Here is a 21028-nt window from a genome sequence, read left to right as displayed (position 1 = left end):
CCCTAGGAAAGGCCCAGAGCATCGGCTCCTCCCTCCTCCCTTGTGTGGTCTGAGATGGGGGGGAGGGGGGGGAGGCCTGGTTCTCCCTATCTAGGGAGCTCCCTTCCTCTGGCCACATTTCCTCAGGGAGCTCTGGCCTCAGCCAGGGTTCTGCTCCCCAGGCCCCCTGGGGCTCTCACCACAGCTTCTGCAGGGTCTGGGTGTCAGATGGCTGTGCCCCTGTTGTGAGCTGTCCCCATGGGGTGGCCACAGGAGAGCCCCTGTGGGAAGTAGAGGTCTGTGGGTTGGAGTTGATGTGAGCATTGCAGGTGGCCTTGCCTCACTGCTGGTTACTGCAGGGGCTCCAGGGATTCACTGGGAAGCCTGGCGCTTGCCGTAGGTGTGCAGACACTTCCTCAGGTGAAGCAGCCCTCAATTTGTAGTTTGCTCCTGGCTTCTGTGTCGTCCACATCATGAGTGGATTTCAATGGAATGAAGTGGAATTTCATGACAGACCATTTTGCTTCTCTTCTGACAACTATAAGTTTTTTTTCTAGTTAATCTCTTGATGTGGTAAAGGCAGTGGTTGATTTTCGAGTGTCTAAACTCACCTTGCATTCCTGGGGAACAAACTCAATGTGGGCAATCCTGATTCCTTTTGTGGTCTTTTATTTAGGGTCTTGCCCTCTCTGTTCACCAGAAGGGCCTGCAATTTGACATCCTCCTTCTTTCCTGGTCTGCTTTTGCCGTGAAGGTTATACTGCCACATAAACTGAGCTAATGTGTATTCTTTATTTTTCCTATTCTCGGCAAGAGTTGCATAAGATTGGAGTGAGCTGGTGTGTTGATTGTTTTGTGGATATTGTTTAACCTGAAGAGATTTCACACTCTGTATTTTGTGAAGTAAAATGAATAGAGCAGTAATTCCTGCATCTGTGTGTGCCCATGAAACCACTGCCCAGATCGAGATAGAGAATGTTGCCTGCACCAAGCACACTCTCATCCCTTTCCCAGCCATTGCAAGCCCAACGTCCCCTCCACTCCGATCTCCAGCACCAGAGATTGGTTTTGCCTCTTTGGGACCTGTGTATAAGTAGAGTCATTCATTGTTTTCCCCTCTGCACCAGCTCCTCTCTTTTCGCTCTATCCATGTGAGGTTACCCCTGTTGTGTGTGGCAGCAATCCATTCCTGTCCCGTGTTGTGGAATGTCCTTTAGTGGGAATACACCCCAGGATTCAACCATTGTCCCATTGGACATTTGGATTGTTACACTTTTTGGCTTTTCTGAATAACACTGATTTGGACATTCTGATACCTGTACTTTGGTGGGCCTAACTGATTTCCTTGGGCGTAAATATCATTGTATATGCTGGAACATCTCCTAAGATATCTACACATTTTAGATTCTCCTGCCCAATAGCTGAACAAACCTCTATTCCCACCAGCAATATCTCTGTGCTCAGTTGTTCCAATTTGGTATTTTTAGTCCATTTATCTTAGCCTTTCTCACATGGTTGTGATATTGGATGTTAAGATTTGAGATGCCCACTTTTTGGTTGAGACTCTGGGAGGAGGAGGAGGTCAGCTGAGAGAAAGGACCCACGTTCATTTCTGAACAGCAGGAACCTCGCTGTGCATCAGAGAGCAAAGGGCCCCATGGTCCTGTGTGCCAAAGGACGGGCAGGTGCTGCCTCTGCCCCAGGCAGAGCCCCAAGCTTTGTCTCCAGGAACAGAGGACGCTCATTTCCTGAGAGCCCGCTGGGCCCATTGCTCTCCCCCTGACGGGGAGGGAGTAGGTGGGAGCCTCCTGACCTCCCCGCCGCCCCCGCCCTGGCTCCTGTGCACTCTTAGGCCCAGGGCCTGCCCTGTCCCCAGGCTTCTCTCAAGCCCCTTACATCCAGCACATTCCGTGCCCACCTCCCAGCATCACAACCACCCAGCCTCCCCTGGCCTCTCCAGAGCCCACCTTACAGACGTCGGCAGATGCCTGGGTCCCCTTTGGGGAAGCCTGTGGGAGGCAGTGAGAGCTCAGCCCAGGGGTTCCTGGGTGCTCACTCACTAGTCACCTGCCTGGTGGCAGTGTGAGGGGCTCCTCTCCTGGGGTCCTCAGTCCTGTCCCTTCTCTGGATGAGCCCCCATAGGCTGGTTCTATGGGGCACGATCCTTACCCCCATGCTCAGGGCAGGGACACTGAGAGCTTCCTGGGACAGGTGTGGAGGGGGGGTGGAGCACACCAGGATGGCTGAGTGGTCAGAGGAGCTATGGTCTGTGCATTAGAGAGAGGGGCAGCACCACTGGCCAGGACCACAAGGGGGCAGCCCTGTAAGCACCGGGTGTTGTACTCTCGGGAGGGCGCCCTCTGGACTTGTGCATCTTGGTACTTGCTGTGCAGAGCTGCCCCCCATGGGGTCAGGGAGAGCAGAAGGGCAGCTCAGGAGTGCACAGTTCCCAGAGCCTGTGGAGAGAGGAAGATGCCAGAGCGAGAGCCCCTGAGCCTTGGGGAACTTGAGGGGAGGACCAAGACCCGGCCCCACATGGACACCCTGTGGATTCTCTCTGCCGGATGTTAATTTTTGCAAGAATCTCTTGTGCCTTTTGCGGTGAAGGCCTCTCCCTTTAACCTGGGAACTGAGGGTGCAGGTTGAGGAGGATGAGTCCTGCAGGGCTGGTGCAGACATGGAGGGTGGAGGTATCCAGGCTTTTCGGGTTCATCCCTAGTGTGGTTCAGCCTGGGCTTGTGTCTGCTGTGAGCAGGGGTGCCTGGGAGCATCTTTCCTGGGTGATGGTGAAACCCCATGAGGGAAGGATCACGTCCTTGTCAGTGTCTGTCTCTTGTTGGGTCTCGGTCCAGGGCATCCCTTTCCCTACAGAACATGGTGTCACCCTCACTGTGGAGATGGCACAGTGAGATGGACAAGCAGTGGGGTCTGGTGTTGAATGGGACCTTAAGCCAACAGTAATGACAGCATCAGGTCACAGTTTTGAGCATTTATTGACTGAATGCAAATCTGCCAAGGACTTTCCACCTTCATCCCATTGATTATTCATCACAGCTATAAAGTAAGCGCATCACAATGATTGCCTTAAAGGAAAAAAATCAACTTAACAGTTTACTAACTGATAGGAGGGGACTCAGATGACTCACATTTCACAGTCAGCCTGAGAGGGTCACTTTTGCTGGAACTGACCAGGGTGGAGACCTCACACTGACACTCCCCGGCATCCTCCCTCCTGTCAGGGTCTATGCTGAGCACACTGTGGTCTCAGGACAGCTCCATCTCCTCCGTGGCCTGCAGACTGTGCTTACTGAAGGGTTGGAGGTTCCAGTGTCATCTGTGAGGCAGGTCAGTACCAGGGGCTCCTCTTTTCTGTGACAGTGGTGCTGCTGGCTCAGACGGAGGACTGAGCCATTGGTCCTGCGGACAGAGGAGGTAACCGACTGAGCGTGGCCTGGGGCCTGGGGACACTCTCTTTCCTCAGAGATCTCAGGTTAGCTTTGCCCAGTGAGCTGAGTACCCAGTGAATGACCACCCAGGGGATGGCCCAGACCTTCTGCAGAAAGTTGGATGTCTTTGTTCAGATGACGATCTGTAAGGAGAGGGCAGCACCTCCCCTCTGACCCTCAGACCCCAGATCACCCCAGGCTGACTCCCTGGGACATCACCATTGTATCTGCAAGAGGAACCTCTTCTCATCCTGTGTGTCCAGTGTCCTCACCACCAGGTGGAATGTTTCTCCCGTTGACTTGTGGGTGACCCTTTCCTGGCACTTTCTATGACTGCATAAAGATCAGACCTCATGCCTCCTACGAACTTCTGGGTATGCTGGGGAAGGTGTTCTTGCCAGCTTTGTTCATAGTTTGCCCAGGACAGATTTTCATGAAATAAGGAGGCCATTTCCTCTTGTGGGATATTTTATTATGGAACAAGGACACCCAACTCAGTCTTTAAGATCTTAGGACCTACCTGGAGAGGTTCCAACCTAAAGGATTTCTCAATCTAAGAAAATTTTTACTTCCTGGTCTGCATATTGAATACCACAGTGAAGGAAATCTCGAGAGAGAAGCGTTCACAGTTTTGACAAAAGACTGGCACTCCTCGGAATAGAAGAAGTGTGCCTCAACACAATAAAGGCCACACATGAAAATTCTACAATTAACATCCGACTCAAAAAGAAACATGAAAACTCTTCCTCTAAAATCAGGAACAAGACAGGATGGTGTTATTTTGTTTGGGTTTGTTTTATTTTTAAGGCTAGTCCAGTGAAGAAGTGAACTGGAAAAGGAACAAAGAAATCTCTAACTGGTTGTGATCAATTAGTTGTAAAGACCATTGCACTCAGGCCAGCCAGGTATGTTGCTTTTATCACTTCAATTCAACATAGTACTTGAAGTCCTGCCTGGAACAAATAGGCCAGAAAAGAAATAAAGGCATCCAAATTTCTAAGGAAGAAGAAAAATTGTGCAAATGACATGATCTTACATGTGGTAAACCATATGATTCCACACACACACAAGACACTTGTTAGAACTAATAAAGTTTACAAAGTTGCAAGATATAAAATTAACAGGCAAAAAACAGTTGTGTTTTATACACTATAAACAATGAGAAAAGGAAATTAATAAAACAATTCATTTACAATAGCATCAGACAGAAAAAAACACAAGCATAAAACTAATCAAGGAGATGAAAGACTTGTGCTGAAAAATATGAAATGATGCAGAAACAAATTAAAGAGGAGACAGATAAATATGAAGACACCCTGTGTTCATGAATTGGAAGAGTAACTATTTTTAAGATGCCAGAACTCCCCACAACTATATACAGAATAAAATTCCTGTAAATGTCTCAGTGACAGGTTTTGCAGAAATAGAAAATCCATCTTGAAATTCATATGGAATTCCAAGGTACTCAGAATAGCCAAAAATATTTTTAAAAAGAACAAAATTGGAGGTCTCACACTTCCAGTTTTGAAACCTACTACAGAGCTACAGTAATCAAAATAGTGTGCTCCTGGCATAAAAAGACATATAGACCAATGGAATAGGTCTATATTCCATTGGTCTCTCTTGCGGAGATTGACGGAGATTGCGGAGATTGCGGAGATAAACGCTCACATATATGCTGAAAGGATTTCCGACAAAGTTGCCAAGACCATCCATTGGGGAAAGCACAGTCTTTTTCAATAAATAGTGCTGGGAAATCTGGACATCCACTTGTTTAAAAAACTGAAGTTAGTCCCTTGCCTTACACCATAGTCAAATACTAACTCAGAAAGGATCAAAGACCTCAACATTATACCTAAAATTAGAAAACTGTGAGAAAAAAATGTACGAGGAAAGCTCCAAGACCTTGGGTTTGGCAGTGGTTTCTGGATATGACACCAAAAACACAGGTAACAAAAGTAAACACAGATGAATTGGAGTATCTCCAAATTAAAAACTTCTGTTTAGCAAAAGACACAATCGACAAAGTGAAAATGTGACTTACAGAATGGGAAAAATGTTTGCAAATCATACATCTCATAAGAGGTTAATAACCAGAATGTATAAAGTACTTGTATAATTCAACAACAAGAAACAAAATGAATTGATTGAAAAATAGGCCAAGGACTTGAATAGACATTTTCCCAAAGATCTACTAATGGAAAATAACCACATGAAAGATGTGAACATCACTAATCATTGGGGAATTGCAAAGCAAAACCATAATGAGGGCCGGGCACGGTGGCTCATGCCTGTGATCCTAGCACTCTGGGTGCTAGGCAGGTGCGAGGCTGAGGCAGGTGAATTGTTTGAGCCCAGGAGTTTGAGGTTGCTGTGAGCTAGGCTGATGCCACGGCACTCGCTCTAGCCCGGGCGACCAAGTGAGACTCTGTCTCAGAAAAAAAACAAAAACAAAAACAAAACCATAATGAGGTACCCCCTCACAGCCATTATGATGGCTCCTAAAAAAAAAAAAAAAAGCCCAGAAGATAACAAGTGCTGGGGACAATGTGGAGAAATTGGAACCCTTGTGCAGTGTTGATGGGAATACAAAATGCTTCATGATCTGTGAAAATGGTATTGTGATTCCCTGAAAAATTTAACATAGAAGTGCCACATGATCCAGCAATCACGCTGGGGGTATATATCCAAAAGTAATGAAATCAGGGTCTTGAAGAGAGTTGCACATCCCTGGGATGGCAGCGTCATTCACAGGTGCCAAAATGTGGAAACAACCTACGTGCCCGTAGACAGATGAGTGGATAAACACCAGGTGGTACGTGCATACGATGGAATAGGGTTCAATCTTTCAGAGAAAGGAAACTCTGACACATGCCACAACGTGGATGAGACTAGAAAACGTTATGCTAAATGAAATAATCCCGTCGCAAAAGGAAACACACCGTGTGATTCCACTTGTATGAGGTACCTGGAGTAATCAAGTCATACACACAGAAAGTAGAATGGTGGCTGCCAGGGGCCAGGGGATGGGAAATGGGGAATTAGTGTTTAATGGGCACAGACTGTCAGTTTTGGAAGATGAAAAGAAGTCTGTGGGTGGATGGGGGTGATGTAGCAAAACAATGTGGTTGTGCTTAATGCCACTAGACCGTCTGCTAAAAATGTTTAAGATGGTAAATTTTATGTTATATGTATTTTGCCACAACTAAAATAAAAGACTGGTGCTCGTGCCCTCTCTGTCAACACGCATTTTTGGCACTTCCCCTTCCCCACGCCATGCAGAGACTCCATGAGTAGATCTCCCTGTTTCTCCACGAGGCCATCGCTTGCTGTTCTCTGTGGTGTGTCACAGGTGCTGTGTCCACAGCTTTAAGTAGTTGGTGACTTCAGAGCCAGGACACAGGTCAGCAGTCTACCCCCTGGCTCTCTTCCCATTTTCCTGCAGCTTCACCAGGGGAAGGCTCCGGCAGCATGATGTGGCCAGATTCAGGCCAGGCCGTCTGGACACCTTCTCCACATGGCCCGTCCCACCCCAGATGGAGTCAGAGCAGAGCCGGTCACCAGGTGAGCCGGGAGCAGAGTTTCAAAATGCTCATCCCTCCTCCGAGGGGGTTTCATCTTCTCATTTGGGGAAAAATAATGTGACCCTATTTCAAAACCCCCTATGTTCCTTGTAGCTCATGGAGTAGGTAAAAGAAAAGAGGTGACAGAGAGGGATGTATTGGTGACAGAGAGAAGCCACTTGACCTTGAGGATCCTTCCTCCCCCCGCCTCTGTGAAGCCTTTCCCACTAGATGGGGCTCTCTGGGGCTGAGGGAACCCCCTCCCCACACTCCAGGCAAGACCCAAGTTCAGGTACGCAAAATCAGAGAAGCCAGGGGAGGAGACAGTCTGCAGAGACGGAGTGGGAGGGCTCAGGGGGAAGCTGGGACTTGTTTGTGCCCAGGACTTAGGCTGGGAAATCATTTCTTCCTGGTTCTTCTCTGAAAAGGAACAGACTCCAACCCAGAGCTCAGGGCTGATGTTCCAGGGATCCGTTTACTAGAGACAGAATCTCGCTCTGTCATCCAGGCTGCAGTGCCTTGGTGTGATCACAGCTTACTGTAACCTTGAGTTCCTGGGCTCAAGAGATCCTCCTGCTTCACCACAGACAGGTGCATGTCACCACACCCAACAAATTTTTAAATTTTTTTTGTAGAGACGGGCTCTCACTATGTTGCCTAGGTTGGTTTTTAACTCCTGGCCTCCAGCGATCATCCCTCCTCTGCCCCTCAAAACACTGGGATTACAGGTGTGAGCTCAGAGACTGTGATATTCTTGCCTGTGGTCCTATAGAAGCCAGTGGCAGAATTGTGGGCACGGGAGGCGCAGGGCCTTCATCCCCAGTGACGTTGGGGATGAAGAGCTCTTGTGTGGGTTGCTAGAGACTCACATTGATAAGCCAGGAATACTGTGCAGGCGGGTTAGAGGCCACGTGGCAGGAGAGATTGGGGTTTGCCCGTGGATGGTAATAGGAGTCTGGCGGGGGCAGATGGTGGGGCCATCGGGGCCATCTGGACAAAGAGAATAAAGCCACACATGATGTCACCAGAGGGAAAGGGAAGCTCCTGGTCTGTAGAAGGGCTACGGTGTCCCTCTGAGCTGTGTCCCAATCTTGTTTTAAAATGTTCCAAGCAAGCTGAGCATGGTGGTCAGAGACTGAGGCAAGAGAATCACGTGAGGCCAGGAGTTAAACCAGCCTGGGTAACATAGTGAGACACCATGTCTTAAATAGAAAGGTCACAGCAATAACCCTGCATTCACTGAGTCTGATCCTGAGACATTAACCTGTTTCTCCCATCACAGGTTGTTGGCCCCGAGCCTCCCAGGACAGGAGCAGTCCCTTCCTCCTGTTCTTGATTAAGGTTTTCCTGGGACAGGAAGTCTTGGCCAGTCTGTGTGTCCACAGGTGAGGGTCTGTGCGCTTGGACCCAGAGGGATTGAGTGGCCTGGGTCTGTCCGTGTGGATTTGGGCTGGTAGCTCCTGCCACAGTGGAACAGAAGATACTCACAGAGCACAATCAGGGTGACTGGGTCACTGTGGCTGGCACTGAGTTCTATGTTTCACACACAAAGGGTCCTGGGTCATCCCTTGTGACACTGAGTAAAATGGCAGTCCTGATGTCCTTGGACAGCTCCATCCTGAGATTGACCAGTGGTTTCTGACTGTTTATCCGCTACAGGTATTTTGTGTCCTGAGTTTCTGGTTTGTAGGTTGAGGTTAAGAGTGTTCATCCTCCCTGGGCTTGGAGTTGTTGCTTGTGATGGAGAGTTTGGGTAACTCCGCTGTGCGGATAACAGATGATTGTCCTGTGTGGTACCTTTGATTCCTCCAAAGGCATCTTTCAATCAGATTTAGAGTCTCTCACCTCTAAGCCAACCTTAGTCCTTAAGGACCAAGGCAGGTGTGCGTGTCACGAGACAGATGCTTGATGATCTCAGGGCTCAGAGAACATGAGGCCACCTGCTCTGTCTGCGAGATGCACAGCTTTTCTCAAGTGTGAATTAAGCGGCAGCTGTGTTGGGTTGTGGACAGACACAGGACCAGGAGTCAGAGATTCCCTAGAGCCTTTCATGGTCCTCTCCTTACCTGCTGACTGCCTGAGCGGCCACGGGACATGTGGGTGCTGAGTCCCTTCCAGCTGCACAGTCCTACATTGCCCAGCCGAGGTGTTTTCTCTGAGGCCTCACTTCTGAAGGATACCCTAGAGATGGATGATGGCGGGGCCTGGGTGTTGAGTGGAAATAACACAGGAAGACCAGGAGCAAGTCTACGGGCCAGTTGAATTCTCAGGCTGCAAGGCCTGAGGTGGGGCAGTTCTGCCCAGGTGACAGGGACTGACTTGGCCAGTGATCCAATAAGTGATGGAGGAGATTCCAGGAATTATCTAGAAAGAGTGAGGGCTCAGGCAGGAGCAGGTCACTTTGGAGCAGAACCATGTTCCCTGTCTTTGGTCTTTAATGTCCCTTCTCCCCCTGCAGGGACAGGTGAGGACCATGTGGATCTTTCCAGAAACACACATGGACATTTGCAAGTGCAGAACAGACTTGTGGAAAGAGGAGAGCATGAACGTGCTGGAAATCTTGTCCTCATGGACCATGTGTGTTGGTCAGATGGGATAGAAATTTGAGCAGCAGCTAAACTTCTTCCCTGTGAAAATTATCAGTAATACACAAGGGTCTGATACTCATTGCTGGAAGGAGTGTTACTCTAGAAGAGAGTAAAGGTCTGTGGCAGGGTCTGAGCCCTGAGGGGCAGGGAACAGGCGTGGTCAGAACCTCCTAGGATTCTGCATCCAGGATCCAGTCTCTGAAGAGGTTGTGGATCATTCATTCATTCCCTCTTTCATCAGAGAACTACTGAGAGTGTTGCACGTTGGCCCTGTGCTGGTGCAGGGTGTGAGTGGGGAGAGAGAAAGCCACGTCCTTTCCTCTACCCTCCGTGGGAGTGACACGGACACACCAGGAAGCACGTGGTTTAGAGTCCAGTGGGCAGAGGGTCTGAGGGTGTGGCCTGGGCATTCCCAGCCCTGACTCTGATTGTTGGTTTAGTTCTATAGTAAAATGGATTAATTCTCATTTGCTCCTCACTCCTCTAAGGTTTGGATGCCTAAGAAGAAAGGATTCGAACCAATGGATGACCTTGGCATCCATGGAACCTAAGAACCCCATTCTGGAGGAGGAGAGGACGTAGCCGTGGCTGCACATAGACCTCATGTGACTCTGAGCTGCCACTCCTCTTCGTGTGACACTGGTTCAGTGACTGCATCGCCCCATGCCTCAGTTTCCCCACAATAGAGTAAGATACATAATATTAAGCTGCCAGGCTATCTATGAATTAACCTTAAAATAGTCATGGATCTGACCTAAAGCTTGGCACAGAGGAGCTGCTCAAGCACACGGCATCTGTTATTACTGCCTCCTTGAGTGAGCAGCCCCGGGCCTGATCCCTGGTGGACAAGCAGCTGCCAGAAATATTTCGTTTCCTTAGTTACAACCCCTGGGGACACTGACAGCCCTAGGGCATCTCTTAATTTCCCCATCCTTGGGCTGATGGCCTGGGGAGCTGGTCCTTCTGTCCTCTCCACAGCAAGTCTCAGGTGAAGGACTTGGCTCTGCCCTTGCCCAGATGGGGCTCTGGGGTCAGGCCCTGGCTGATGACCGAGCTGCCCTCAGACAGCTGGTAAATCAATACCTCCAGTCAGCCCTGCCCAGGGGACCAAAACCCAGCCCTGCCCCAGGCTCCCCAGGGTCAGCTGGAATCAGGAGCCCTGGGCCTGAGCTTCTCTGTGAAGATCCCAGGGGGCCCCTCAGGCCAGGCCTTGACTGGGTCCTACAGGGTCCTTCTTAGGGGCCATGTCCATGGGGAGGGGCCATGTCCATGGTGCTGAACTGAGACTGATCCCCTGCTGAGTTACCCATCACACTGGTCCTTCCCCTGCAGGGAATGTCTGCAGGTCTGGGCGCAGGAAAGGATTCTGATCTTCTGACATTTGCCTCCCCTGTGTGTGTCCTGCACTAAGAGCCCAAACCCCAACATGGGACATGATGCAGAGGAGGAGGCAGGCATAGTCCATTTAATCTACCCCCACAACACCCAGAGGTCACAAAGGGATCACTCACGGTATACGTGGAACTGTCCAGTCGCTAGGTCATTCTTGAGACTTCTACGTACGATTAGTAGAGTGTAGTATCCTGTGTCCTTCAGGGTGACACTTCGGAACAGCAGGGTTGCATTGGGGTATATAGTCTCATGACCACTGTACGCAGGCCCCAGCCTCTTTTCTACAGTGTCTATTACAAAGGTTGCAAGTAGATTGTCGCTCGAAGTCGTTTCCATCCATAGCCATAGACATCCAATTGCCAATTGTAGACGAGTAGAAAAACATTCGTGCCCTCTGAGGCATTGAACGGCAGGGAATGAACAATAGCTTCGCCAGTGGCGGGCGGGTTCCAGAAGGTTAAAAGTGAGACTAGGAGGGAGGAGAGAGAATCAATCCATATTGGGACCTGTGAATTGGGATGGAAAGGTGGGCCCTGGGTCCTGAGCAGGTCTCTTCACCCTCAGCCTTGGGGAGTATGTGTGAGTGTGAGTGTGTGTGTGTGTGTGTGTGTGTGTGCGCGCGTGTGTGAGTGTGTGTGTGTCCTCTGGGTCAAGGTCAGCAGTGTGACCACCATCACTCCAGCGCCTCTGGACTGGCCATGCCCCTGTTTGGAGTCCTCTTCCCAGGCGCCTGCAGAGTTCACCCCCCACTGCCCTCAGATCCCTGCTCACACTCAGGGCCGTCTTTGGGAGGGACCTTCCCTGGCCACCTCCTCTAGGGACCCTGGGTCTTCCCTTCCTGACCTTTCCCTGCGTATTCCCTCTGTGGCTCTTGTCCACAGCTGACCTCACATTCGAGATCTCTCTGCTTGTCTGTCTTCCTCCTGCTAGGACGTGAGCTCCGTGAGGACAGGGACGTGTCTGACCTTTGTTGTGCCCCAGAGCCTGGGACAGGCTGCGGACACCTGCGGGTGAGTAAATGAGCATTCCCAGGGCCCTCCACGTCCTGGTGTTTATTTTCCAATTTCTGAGATTGCTGTCTCAGGACAATGGTTGATGCCCTGTTAATGTTTTTATGTCAAGTGTCACTCAGATATAGTTATTATGATTTTTCACAGTGTAGTAGCCAGTGATGATTCACCAGGAACACAGAACAATTGAGATTTTCTTGCCCCTTAGCAATTCTAGTTCACTGAGAACTTTTGTTGTTGAACATCCCCCTCCATCTTCTTCAGGCTCCAACAGAAGTCCTTTGGCCCTCTCAGAGCCCCGTCCTCCTCAGGAGATCCCAGCCAGTGTCTGTGCTCCCTCCTCCCGCCCACGCCCAGGGCATTGTCCCTCTCACCTGTGAGCAGGAGCCCCTGCCAGGGGACATGCGTTCTGTGGGGAGGGGCTGAGGGGGGCTCCATGGTCTCTGCTGCCTGCTCTGTCCTCTGTGCAGAAGAGCTTCTGCTCCAGAAACACTCCCCAGCACGGCTGCTCTGACTCGTCAGCTCTGCTGTCCTTCCTCTCTCTGTGCTGAGCCTCCTCCCTGGGGCCCAGAACTGGCCGGTCACATGTGCCGGGGACAGGATCTGTGCCCAGGACACCTCTCTGTTCCCTCCCCTCTAGTCCTGCTTGCTTTGTCCCTCCTTCCCCTTTCCCTCTGTTTACATTTCAGTTCCTAAAACACACTTTGAGAAGCAGAGTTGATGGGGTCCCCTGTGCCCTGAGAAGATGACCTGACACTCGAGCACTGACCCTATTAAGTCTGTCAGCACCACACAGGGAACCCTGGGGGCTCCCAAACTGGGGGATGTTTCCTTTGTGACAAAGAAACCCAGCTGCGCCCCGGGTCTTCAGTTCTCTGGGGAGGAGGGTGATGCCCAGCAGGCAAGTGGCAGGGACAGCTTTGGGGGCCTGAAAGGGGCAGCTGAGTGATGACTGGGGAGGGACCTGTCCTCTATCTCCAGAGTCACCATCCTGGCCTCACCATCCTGACCCAGGCACAGAGCCCCAGGCCCAGGGGTCTCAGGAGGAGCTGCAGCGCCTGGGTGTGGAGGGGGCGACCTCCTCGTGTCCTGGGAAGAGAGGACTGTGGTGCAGGGAGGTTGGGGACTTCTAGGCTCTATTGTCCTCCGGGGAAGGCTTCAGGGAGACCCTTCCTCTCTGTGTTTAGTGGCTGAGCCATGGCTCAGGGCCCGCCCATGTTCTTCCTGACCTGGGCGGCCTCTGCCCTCTGCCCGGCTGAACCTCCTGTGGTCACCCCACCTTCCCCATGGGGGGGTGCCAGGAGGGAGTGGGGATCTGCACAGGGACCCCTGGCAGAGCCGGGACCTCAGAGGCCCCTGGAAGGATCAGGCAGGACACAGCAGGTACGTGGGGGGGACCAGAAGGGTCTGTTGAAGGAAGGGATGGAAATCAGGCTCCATTTCCACCTCCTCAGCCAAAGCCAGGTGCCTGTCTGGGGGAATTATTTCCCTTAGTGTTGTCTGTGTCCTATTGCCCCCTGGAGGGAACAAGGAGACCTACGGCCAATGTCAGGGACTGCCCCAGGGAGGCTGACCAGGTTCCAAAGGGTGTGAGCTGGCCCTGGGCAGAGGTGGGCGCTGACCCCCAGGTCAGGGTGCACGGTCAGGTCAGCCCAGGTTCTGTTCACTGCGGGTTCCCAGGCTGCCCAACTCTATCCAGTGCAGGGTGAGCCCAGGAGGAGGATGGGAGTTGTCCAGAGGACTCGTGGTCCAGTGTCAGGAGAACCGTCCACCAGGGGGATAGGTTGTCTCCGAGGGAGCCCGTCCCTGAGGTTTCAAAGGAGGCGCCTGGGAAGACGGCTCTGGAGGCTTCAGGGGGAAGACGCTGGGCTGGGAGGTGGTCCCCAGAGTGCCCTGTGTCCCCTCCATCCCAGGACTGGGGGTGCTGTCTCAATGTCATTTGTGTCCCTGTCTGTCATCTGCTCCAGGACTCCCAACAGGACCACCTGGACACGTGGCCAAGAGAGCCCTGGGCTTCTCTGTTAGGGGAGGGAGGCCCCTCACACCCTCAGCCTCTCTGAGATAGAGCAAAGGCAGATCCTGGACTCTCCTGTTCCATCCTGCACGGGATGTTCCCCTGGTTCCCCAGGACTCCTTGGGCTGGGGACATGTCTGCAAGGGACCATAGCCACGTGTCCTCACACACCAGGGATCCTCAGGGCTGGGGAGTCCCCTCCTGACTTCCCGTGGTTGGATGGGCCTCAGTCCTCCCCTCGTGGCCACTTCCTCTGGGATAGAGGATCCCAAATTTGTGGTGGGTCTGGTGTCTTTGTGAGAAAAGGAAGGACACGCTGCCTTCCAGGCCCTCCCGGGAGATGGGATGTCACCCAGAAGTTAGAGGTGGAGAGGGGATGTCAGTGTTCTGGGAATGAGTGTGTCCTGACTCCTCACTGTTAGGAGGGCCCCTGTGCTCCCCCTCCTGAGGCTCCGAGGGTAAAGGCTCGTCCCTGGGACAACCGCCGGCACTCTCTGGCCTCTTCCCGGGCTGAACCAGTGCCCTGTGTCCACCTGGGACATGCTCTGACCTGTTGGTGTCCCACGGAGGTGAGTGCTGCTGCTGTGTGGTCGCCATCCATTTAATGAGGGTTTATTGAGCATCTGTCAGTGTCAGGGCACTGGGCTGGGCCCTGGGAATTCCACAGAGAGCAGGACAGATGTGGTCCCTGTGCTCATGGGGTTTTCCGGTACCAGGGGAGACAGGCACTCAGGGAACAGCATGGAACCGAGGAGTGAATTAGAAGGAGAGAGGGGCTGTGAAAGGGACGTGTCAGGGGCACCCCGCGGGCTGAGCTACTCTGGGGATCACAGAGAGCTCCCTGGGAAAGTGCAGGTGCGGAGGGCAGGAGCTGCCTGCAGGGGGAGCGGCCTTCAGGTGGCCGACGCCTGGTGGCGGAGGAGCTGACAGAGTGGTGTGGGGAGCTTGGAGAGCAGGGAGCACCGAGGACTGAGGCAGCTGGTGAGGGTCAGACTCTGCCGGGCTGAGGGTGGCGCTGAGGGAGGTTGGCGTCCAGGGAGGCTCCAGGCTGGGGTACGTTGCCGCCCCCTGGTGGGCAGTGGGGAAAGTGTAGATGGAAAAGTCTTCATGCTAAGGAGTTTTAATTTGAAAATCAGTTTTAAAGCATTTTTAAGGCTCTACACAAAATTTCAATGCTGTATCATGCCCCATATCTTCTATTTTACAATATCTTGATCTAAGGTCTTTGAGTCTACCCCAATGAGATTACACCACATTCAGATTTTCCAGGTCTGTTATGCCACCGTTTGGTTTATTTCATTGCGATTTTTTTCCAATTTCTTTTTAAGCTGCCCCAGCCATGAGCATGCATCAAGACTGAGAATGAATCTCCCTGGGATATGCTCAAGGGAATTTTGGGGACTGTGGGGGCACAGTTATGACTAGGGGCAGAATGGGGTGAGGCAGACAAAGAGGGAAGAGCACCTGCAGGGGTCGGGTGGGGATGGAGTTTTGCAGAAAGTGGGAGCCATTGACGTTTCCATGGAGGGAGAGGCACATTGGCCACATCTTAATGGTCTCAGTGCTGGGATGCATCTGTTGGATCCTGGACCAGGGAAAGATCAGCGTTCAGATTAGTGCTCTGGCCACCGACCCCTGGACAGAGATGGACAATGACCTCAATTGCAGGGCATTTGGTGCAGGGCCCTGTTACCTTAGGACTCCAGGCCCCTGGTCCTCCTGGGGCACAGGGAGCTCAGGGGTGACTTGGACATGTGGCCTTTCCTTGCAGAGCCAAGTTGGCCACGTTCTCCTAGCCCAGAGGGAGGCCTGTTCCATCCTTGTCACATCACCTGTGGGGCTCTCTGCCCTGAGGGTCTGTGGGGCTGGGGGAACAGTAGGGTTGTGTCTCTCCCTGTGTCTGGTGAACTTTGGTCTTCTTAGTCCCTGAGGTCACTCCCAAGTGTGGGCATCTAGACCTGAGGCAGGAGGGCAGGACAGGGCCAGGGTCATGTCATGTGACCTGTGTGGTCACGTGGGGCCCTGTGCTTAGAAGGGTCCTGCACTTAATATAGTGCCCTCTGTGGCTGTGTTGAAGCTCCGAATACTGTGATGAGATCCTGCATTTCCGTTTGCACTGAATCCCCCACATTAGGTCGCTGTTCCTGTGTTGGGACAGGGACAGGCTGTGTGGTTCAGGGGAGGCTCTGGGCTTCGGGGGACCCATGTGGTGAGCAGGTGGCTCTGGGCTGGGAGGAACCCAGAGCTTCAGGTCCACAGGAGGGAAGGAGCCCTAAAGAGTGTCTGTCCAGCTGCTGGGGCTCCTGGCTCCAGATCTTGTTTGGAAACGGCCCCAGGCAAAAGAAGAAAAGTAATGTTCATACTACTTATAGTAAACGTTAAGGGTTATGAGAAAACTTGACATCATTCCAGAGACAATAGGAAATGTGCTCAGAGAAAGAGGAGAGGCTGGGCTTGAATGCTGGGTGATATTTGTGGGGGCGGAATGGAGGGTTAACAGGAAGCTCCTCCTGGAAGCCTCCAGGCGGCAGTGAGAGCAGGTGGGATGACTTTGTTTCCACTAAGAGGAGGGAAGAGGCAAATCATGAGTCAACCCCCTTCTGAGATTTGTTTGATCATTCTTTCTCTCTCAGTTTTCAAATCATCCCAGCCCGTTGGCTCGTTGGGGAGTTGATTGTAGCTTTGCTACCACAGAGTTTATAAAGCACCTGTGGGGCCCAGGCACTGCGCTGGGCAGTGGAGACTGTCCTCGAGTTGAAGGCTCAGGCTTGGCCTGGGCTTGGTTTGGTAAAAACCATGGGTGTGGATTCTTTCTGGAAAATTCTAAAACTGGTCTCTGTCTTCAGGAGGCTCAAGTCTAGCCAGGGAGATGAATATACTTCATAGAGCCTAGAGATGCAAATGCAGTCAAGTTTCAGAAGTGGCAGGAGTCCCTTGGGGACCAAGAGGGACTCGGGCTTGGGTGGAACTTGAGCTGGTCTCACAGGTGGGGTAGGGCTGCGTTGGTGGACGGCAGAGAGGGGCATGTCGTAGCGCAGGGACTGTCTGGAGGTTACTGGTTGGGAGCCTTTGAAGGCAGAGGCTGTTTATTGTTTGTTTTTGTATTTCCTGAACTTATGCAGGGCCTGGCACTTTGGGAGCACTCTGCAAATGTCTGTTGAACTGAGCAATAGTTTTGTGACCCCTTAACTAGGCCTGATATGTTGGCAAGTGTGTGAAAGTGCACCCCATTAACAGCAAGAAGATCTTACCAAAAACGCTGCTGTTGGGCCCCTCAGTCTGTTCACCCCTCTGTTCTCCCAGGCCCTGGCTCCCTTCACTCCATCTGGTTCTCCTCCATGGACTTGGGGTGGGGGTGGCATCCTGTGGGTCACAGGAGGGGGCTTTGGGTCCCTCGGGTCCGTTGATATAAAACACCTTGGAGACTAATGGACTTTCGTTAATACTGACAACTTCTTATGACCCACCTCAAGAACACTCTTTATCTCCCTGAGGTGCGAAGCCTTCCCCTAGGCAGGGGGTGAGGGGAAGGTAGGGAGAAAACACCAGTCTGCCTTGGGTATTTGGTTTCCCCATTCTCCAGTGTGGTAGACATTTGGAAATATTTGTTGATCGATTCCGTGACTCATGTTGCTCTAGTAATAGTCGTTTATTCACACACACATTCAGTGAACATTTCAGTGCCTGACGGGTGCCTGGTATTTGCTGGATAGTGGACACTGAGGAGATGAGGGTGGTGCTGTCTCAGCGGAGCCCTCACTGTACACACAGACCTTTGGTGGCCTGATCCACCTGCCCCGTTTTACAGAGGTGACAATCAAAGTGCAGGGAAGTTATAGGAGTAATTCAACATCATACAGTCAGCCGGCCTGGAAGTCGCAGGGGTAAGACAAGTTTCCTGACTTGCTAGGTTTTCTGTTCGTGTGCAGCTACTGGCTGCTGCACGCGCAGGTGTGCTGAGCCCCGACAGAAGAGAGAACGCTCAGAATGAAGCAGGAGCCCCGAACACCCTGGATTAGCCAGAAGGAAACCCCTGGTCCAACTGTGACTGCGCAAAGGACTGCTGGGGACATTTGCATTCTCTTGTTTTCACTGTGAGCTTGAAATGAGGAAAACTGAGCCCAGAAAACCAAGTGGAAGATGTGCCACAGGGCACTGGGGAGATGGGCGAAAGGAGCCTGTGTCTGTGTCTCACTGAGCCGTGCTGGTCTGGCTGAGGGTGGGGGTCCCTCTGTGGCCTGGAGCTCTGTGAGGGCGGGGGCCAGGTCTGATTCATCTGTGCCTCCAGCACACAGTACATAGCGGGCTCCAAGACACACGTCTTAAAAAATAAACCTGAATAGAAAGTCTACACCGGTGCAGGTGTGGGATGGCCGAGCAGAAGCACAAGCAGGAAAAGTCAGTGTCCCCAGACCAGCTGGTGGGGGGTTTGGCTTTCTAAATGGGGCGTGCTCCCGTGGCTCTGCGCTCTGGTGGGACACCCCTAGAATTCGCAGTGTCCCTGTGGTTGCTGCACTTCACTTGCCCATGGGAAAGTGACCAGAGCGTGTGGGGCTTCAGAGTCCCCCGCGTGGGAGACAGCTGAGGAAGATGGGGCTGGCCATGCATGGTGGTGGTTTACCAAGATTTGAAGGTCGGTTGGAGGAGAAGGTATTAGACTCATTTTGGTGCCTACAGAGAGTAGGACGAGGATTGGTGAGCCTCTATCAGACACACTTTGGCTCAGGATGAAGAAGAATTGTCGCAGTAGAGTAAGTTTCCTTAGAAAATTACACGTTTACTGGCGGAGTTCAGGCAGGGGCTGGGTGTCTGAAAATACCTGTCAGAGTGATGTCTAAGGTTGCAAGGGCAGAGCTTGGCTTGGAACCCAGGTTTCCCCCGATACCACATATTGGGTATTATAAAAACTGTCCTTTGAAATACGACATCGCTGTATGGTGCGGGCTGAGCTCCCTCGGGCAGTTACTTCCAGTCGTTGTGGGCGGGTGTGATTCTCCTGTCTAGTCTGTGACTTGGACTTCACCCCAGCCCCTCCCGGCTCCTTCACCCGAGAGACCGAAAGTTACGTGCATTTACCGATGACGGCCACACGGTGGCAGCACCGCCCCACCGGTGTTGCCTAAACCTCTACCCGGATGTGGGCAAGTCCGAGAGGGCCTGTTAGGGTTAGGAAAAGGCACAAAGGAGGCCAACAGGCAGATTTTTTATTTTTCTTTCTCCTGTGAAGGGACAGAGTTGAGGTGAGTGTGAAATAAAAGAACTGGAAGACACTTTAGAGAAGCGCTTCACAAACTCTGACGTGCTTATGCATCACCCAAAGCTTTTGCTTAAATACAGATTCTGATTGTTCTGGCAAGGCCCGAGATTCCGCATTTCTGGTGGGTGTTTGGAAGACGCCGTTGCTGCTGGCTGGGGGACCACACTTTGAGTTGCAAGACTTTAGGGTCACTTGGGTTAATTCTCCCTGCTCCTGATTTGTGGCTGAAGAGAGACTGAAGCCCAGGGAGAGCATATGACTTGCCTAACGGACCATGACCTTAGTTTGCATTTAAACCCAGGGCTACGGCCTCTGCGTCCACTTCTCGCTCCACAGCATCATGTGGCCTCCTTTGCTGCTGTGAGCGGCATCTCTTTAGCTTAGGAACCCAGGACCCTGTTTTCACCACCCTCCTGCTCTTGCTCAAGGTGTCATGTTCGTTACTCCCTTACTGAAAACCTTCAGTGGGTCTTCTGCAATCACAAGATCGAGCTCAAATGTCGCTGTCTAGTGTTCATTGCTGGACAACATATGGCCCCTTTGCCAAACTTACCTACCTTCCCTGTTGTTTAATCGTCTCTTTCTGCCACAGCTCTCTCTCCCTGCTCCTTCCTGTCTCCTAAATGTGCTGCGTTCAGTTCTCTCTCAGGGGTGGTGGTGCTGGGACGGGCTCTGGAGCTAGTCAGTCCAGTTTCTCATCCCAGACCCACCACCAGCCTTGGCAGTTTCCTTCACCTTGCTGAGGATCAGCTTCCTCCTACGAAATAACCCCGTATGTTGGTTGGGAGGAATGAATAAAATAACATGGAAACCCACTCTCCTTCCTTAGGGCCTCTTCAAACCTACCGTCTACAGTGGTGCCTGACACCTGCCTCCCTGGGCTCGTATTTCTCCTTGTCTCTGCTTTCCTGAGGCTTAACCATTCAGGGCCTGATGTGATTTCTGTCTCTTTCATGGAAACTTCCCAGCCGTTCCAGACCCAGTGGATCTCACCCTTCCATAAATCATCTCGCCCATGTGTTAGCATTTAGTCACGTGCTAGCCCTCTCAGTGAGACCCCATAGGGTGGCTTGAAGGACATTGGCTGTGTGATAATTGAGGGGTAATTGAGTTAATTCTTCTGTTAGTGCTTCCTGAGTATTGAAATTACCTTCTCTTTTTCTCAGCTGTTGCTGAGCAACAGTTCCTCCTGCACCAGCTGTCCAGACCCTGGTGGTCTTGTGAGCACCTTAGGGACTGCTGTTGTCAGGGTCCTTCCTGCCTCTGGATTTTGGTTAAATTGGTGTTTCCTTTTGTATGCTATCAGATGGCCCCTCTAAGGGAGGGACCGATGAAATTGCTTTATGGAAACCCCAGGATAATGACTCTACGGAAGCTGAGCACAGTGTCTTACTGCTTCAACAGCCTGGTAGCAGGAGATGTGTACACTTTCCTATTTCATGAAATTGACACCAGTGTCTTTAGTCTCTTACTTCAGAAGAGATTAAGGACAAAACACCAAGTGGGGAGGACAAGACTATTTAAGGGACGTCACGTAGCTCTGGCCTGGATTCTGTGAATTGTTCATTCAGTGTACCCGGAAGTGTGCAACTTTGCACGTGTGGTCATATGTTTATATCACATAGTTTATAATTCCCTCTCGGTCAGGGGCAATTAGGAGCTCACGTCAGGCTGAAATTATTGTTCCAAAATAAAACATTTATAAAAAGGAAAGAAAGCTTCCAGATATTTCTAGCGAGTTGCCAAAGTTGCAAAGCACTTCCCTAAGTTCTGTTGCCT

At 51.7% G+C, this 21028-nt stretch overlaps 1 pseudogene; it reads right to left on the bottom strand.

Moving 5' to 3' along the window:
• Window positions 1-2411: 2411 nt before the first annotated feature.
• On the bottom strand, window positions 2412-12416 carry LOC105817507 (annotated as a pseudogene).
• Window positions 12417-21028: the final 8612 nt, after the last annotated feature.

This window comes from Propithecus coquereli, unplaced genomic scaffold (assembly GCF_000956105.1).
Source record: "Propithecus coquereli isolate 6110/MARCELLA unplaced genomic scaffold, Pcoq_1.0 Scaffold42, whole genome shotgun sequence".
Classification (NCBI taxonomy): domain Eukaryota; kingdom Metazoa; phylum Chordata; class Mammalia; order Primates; family Indriidae; genus Propithecus; species Propithecus coquereli.
This window is presented reverse-complemented; position numbering and strand designations above follow the sequence as displayed.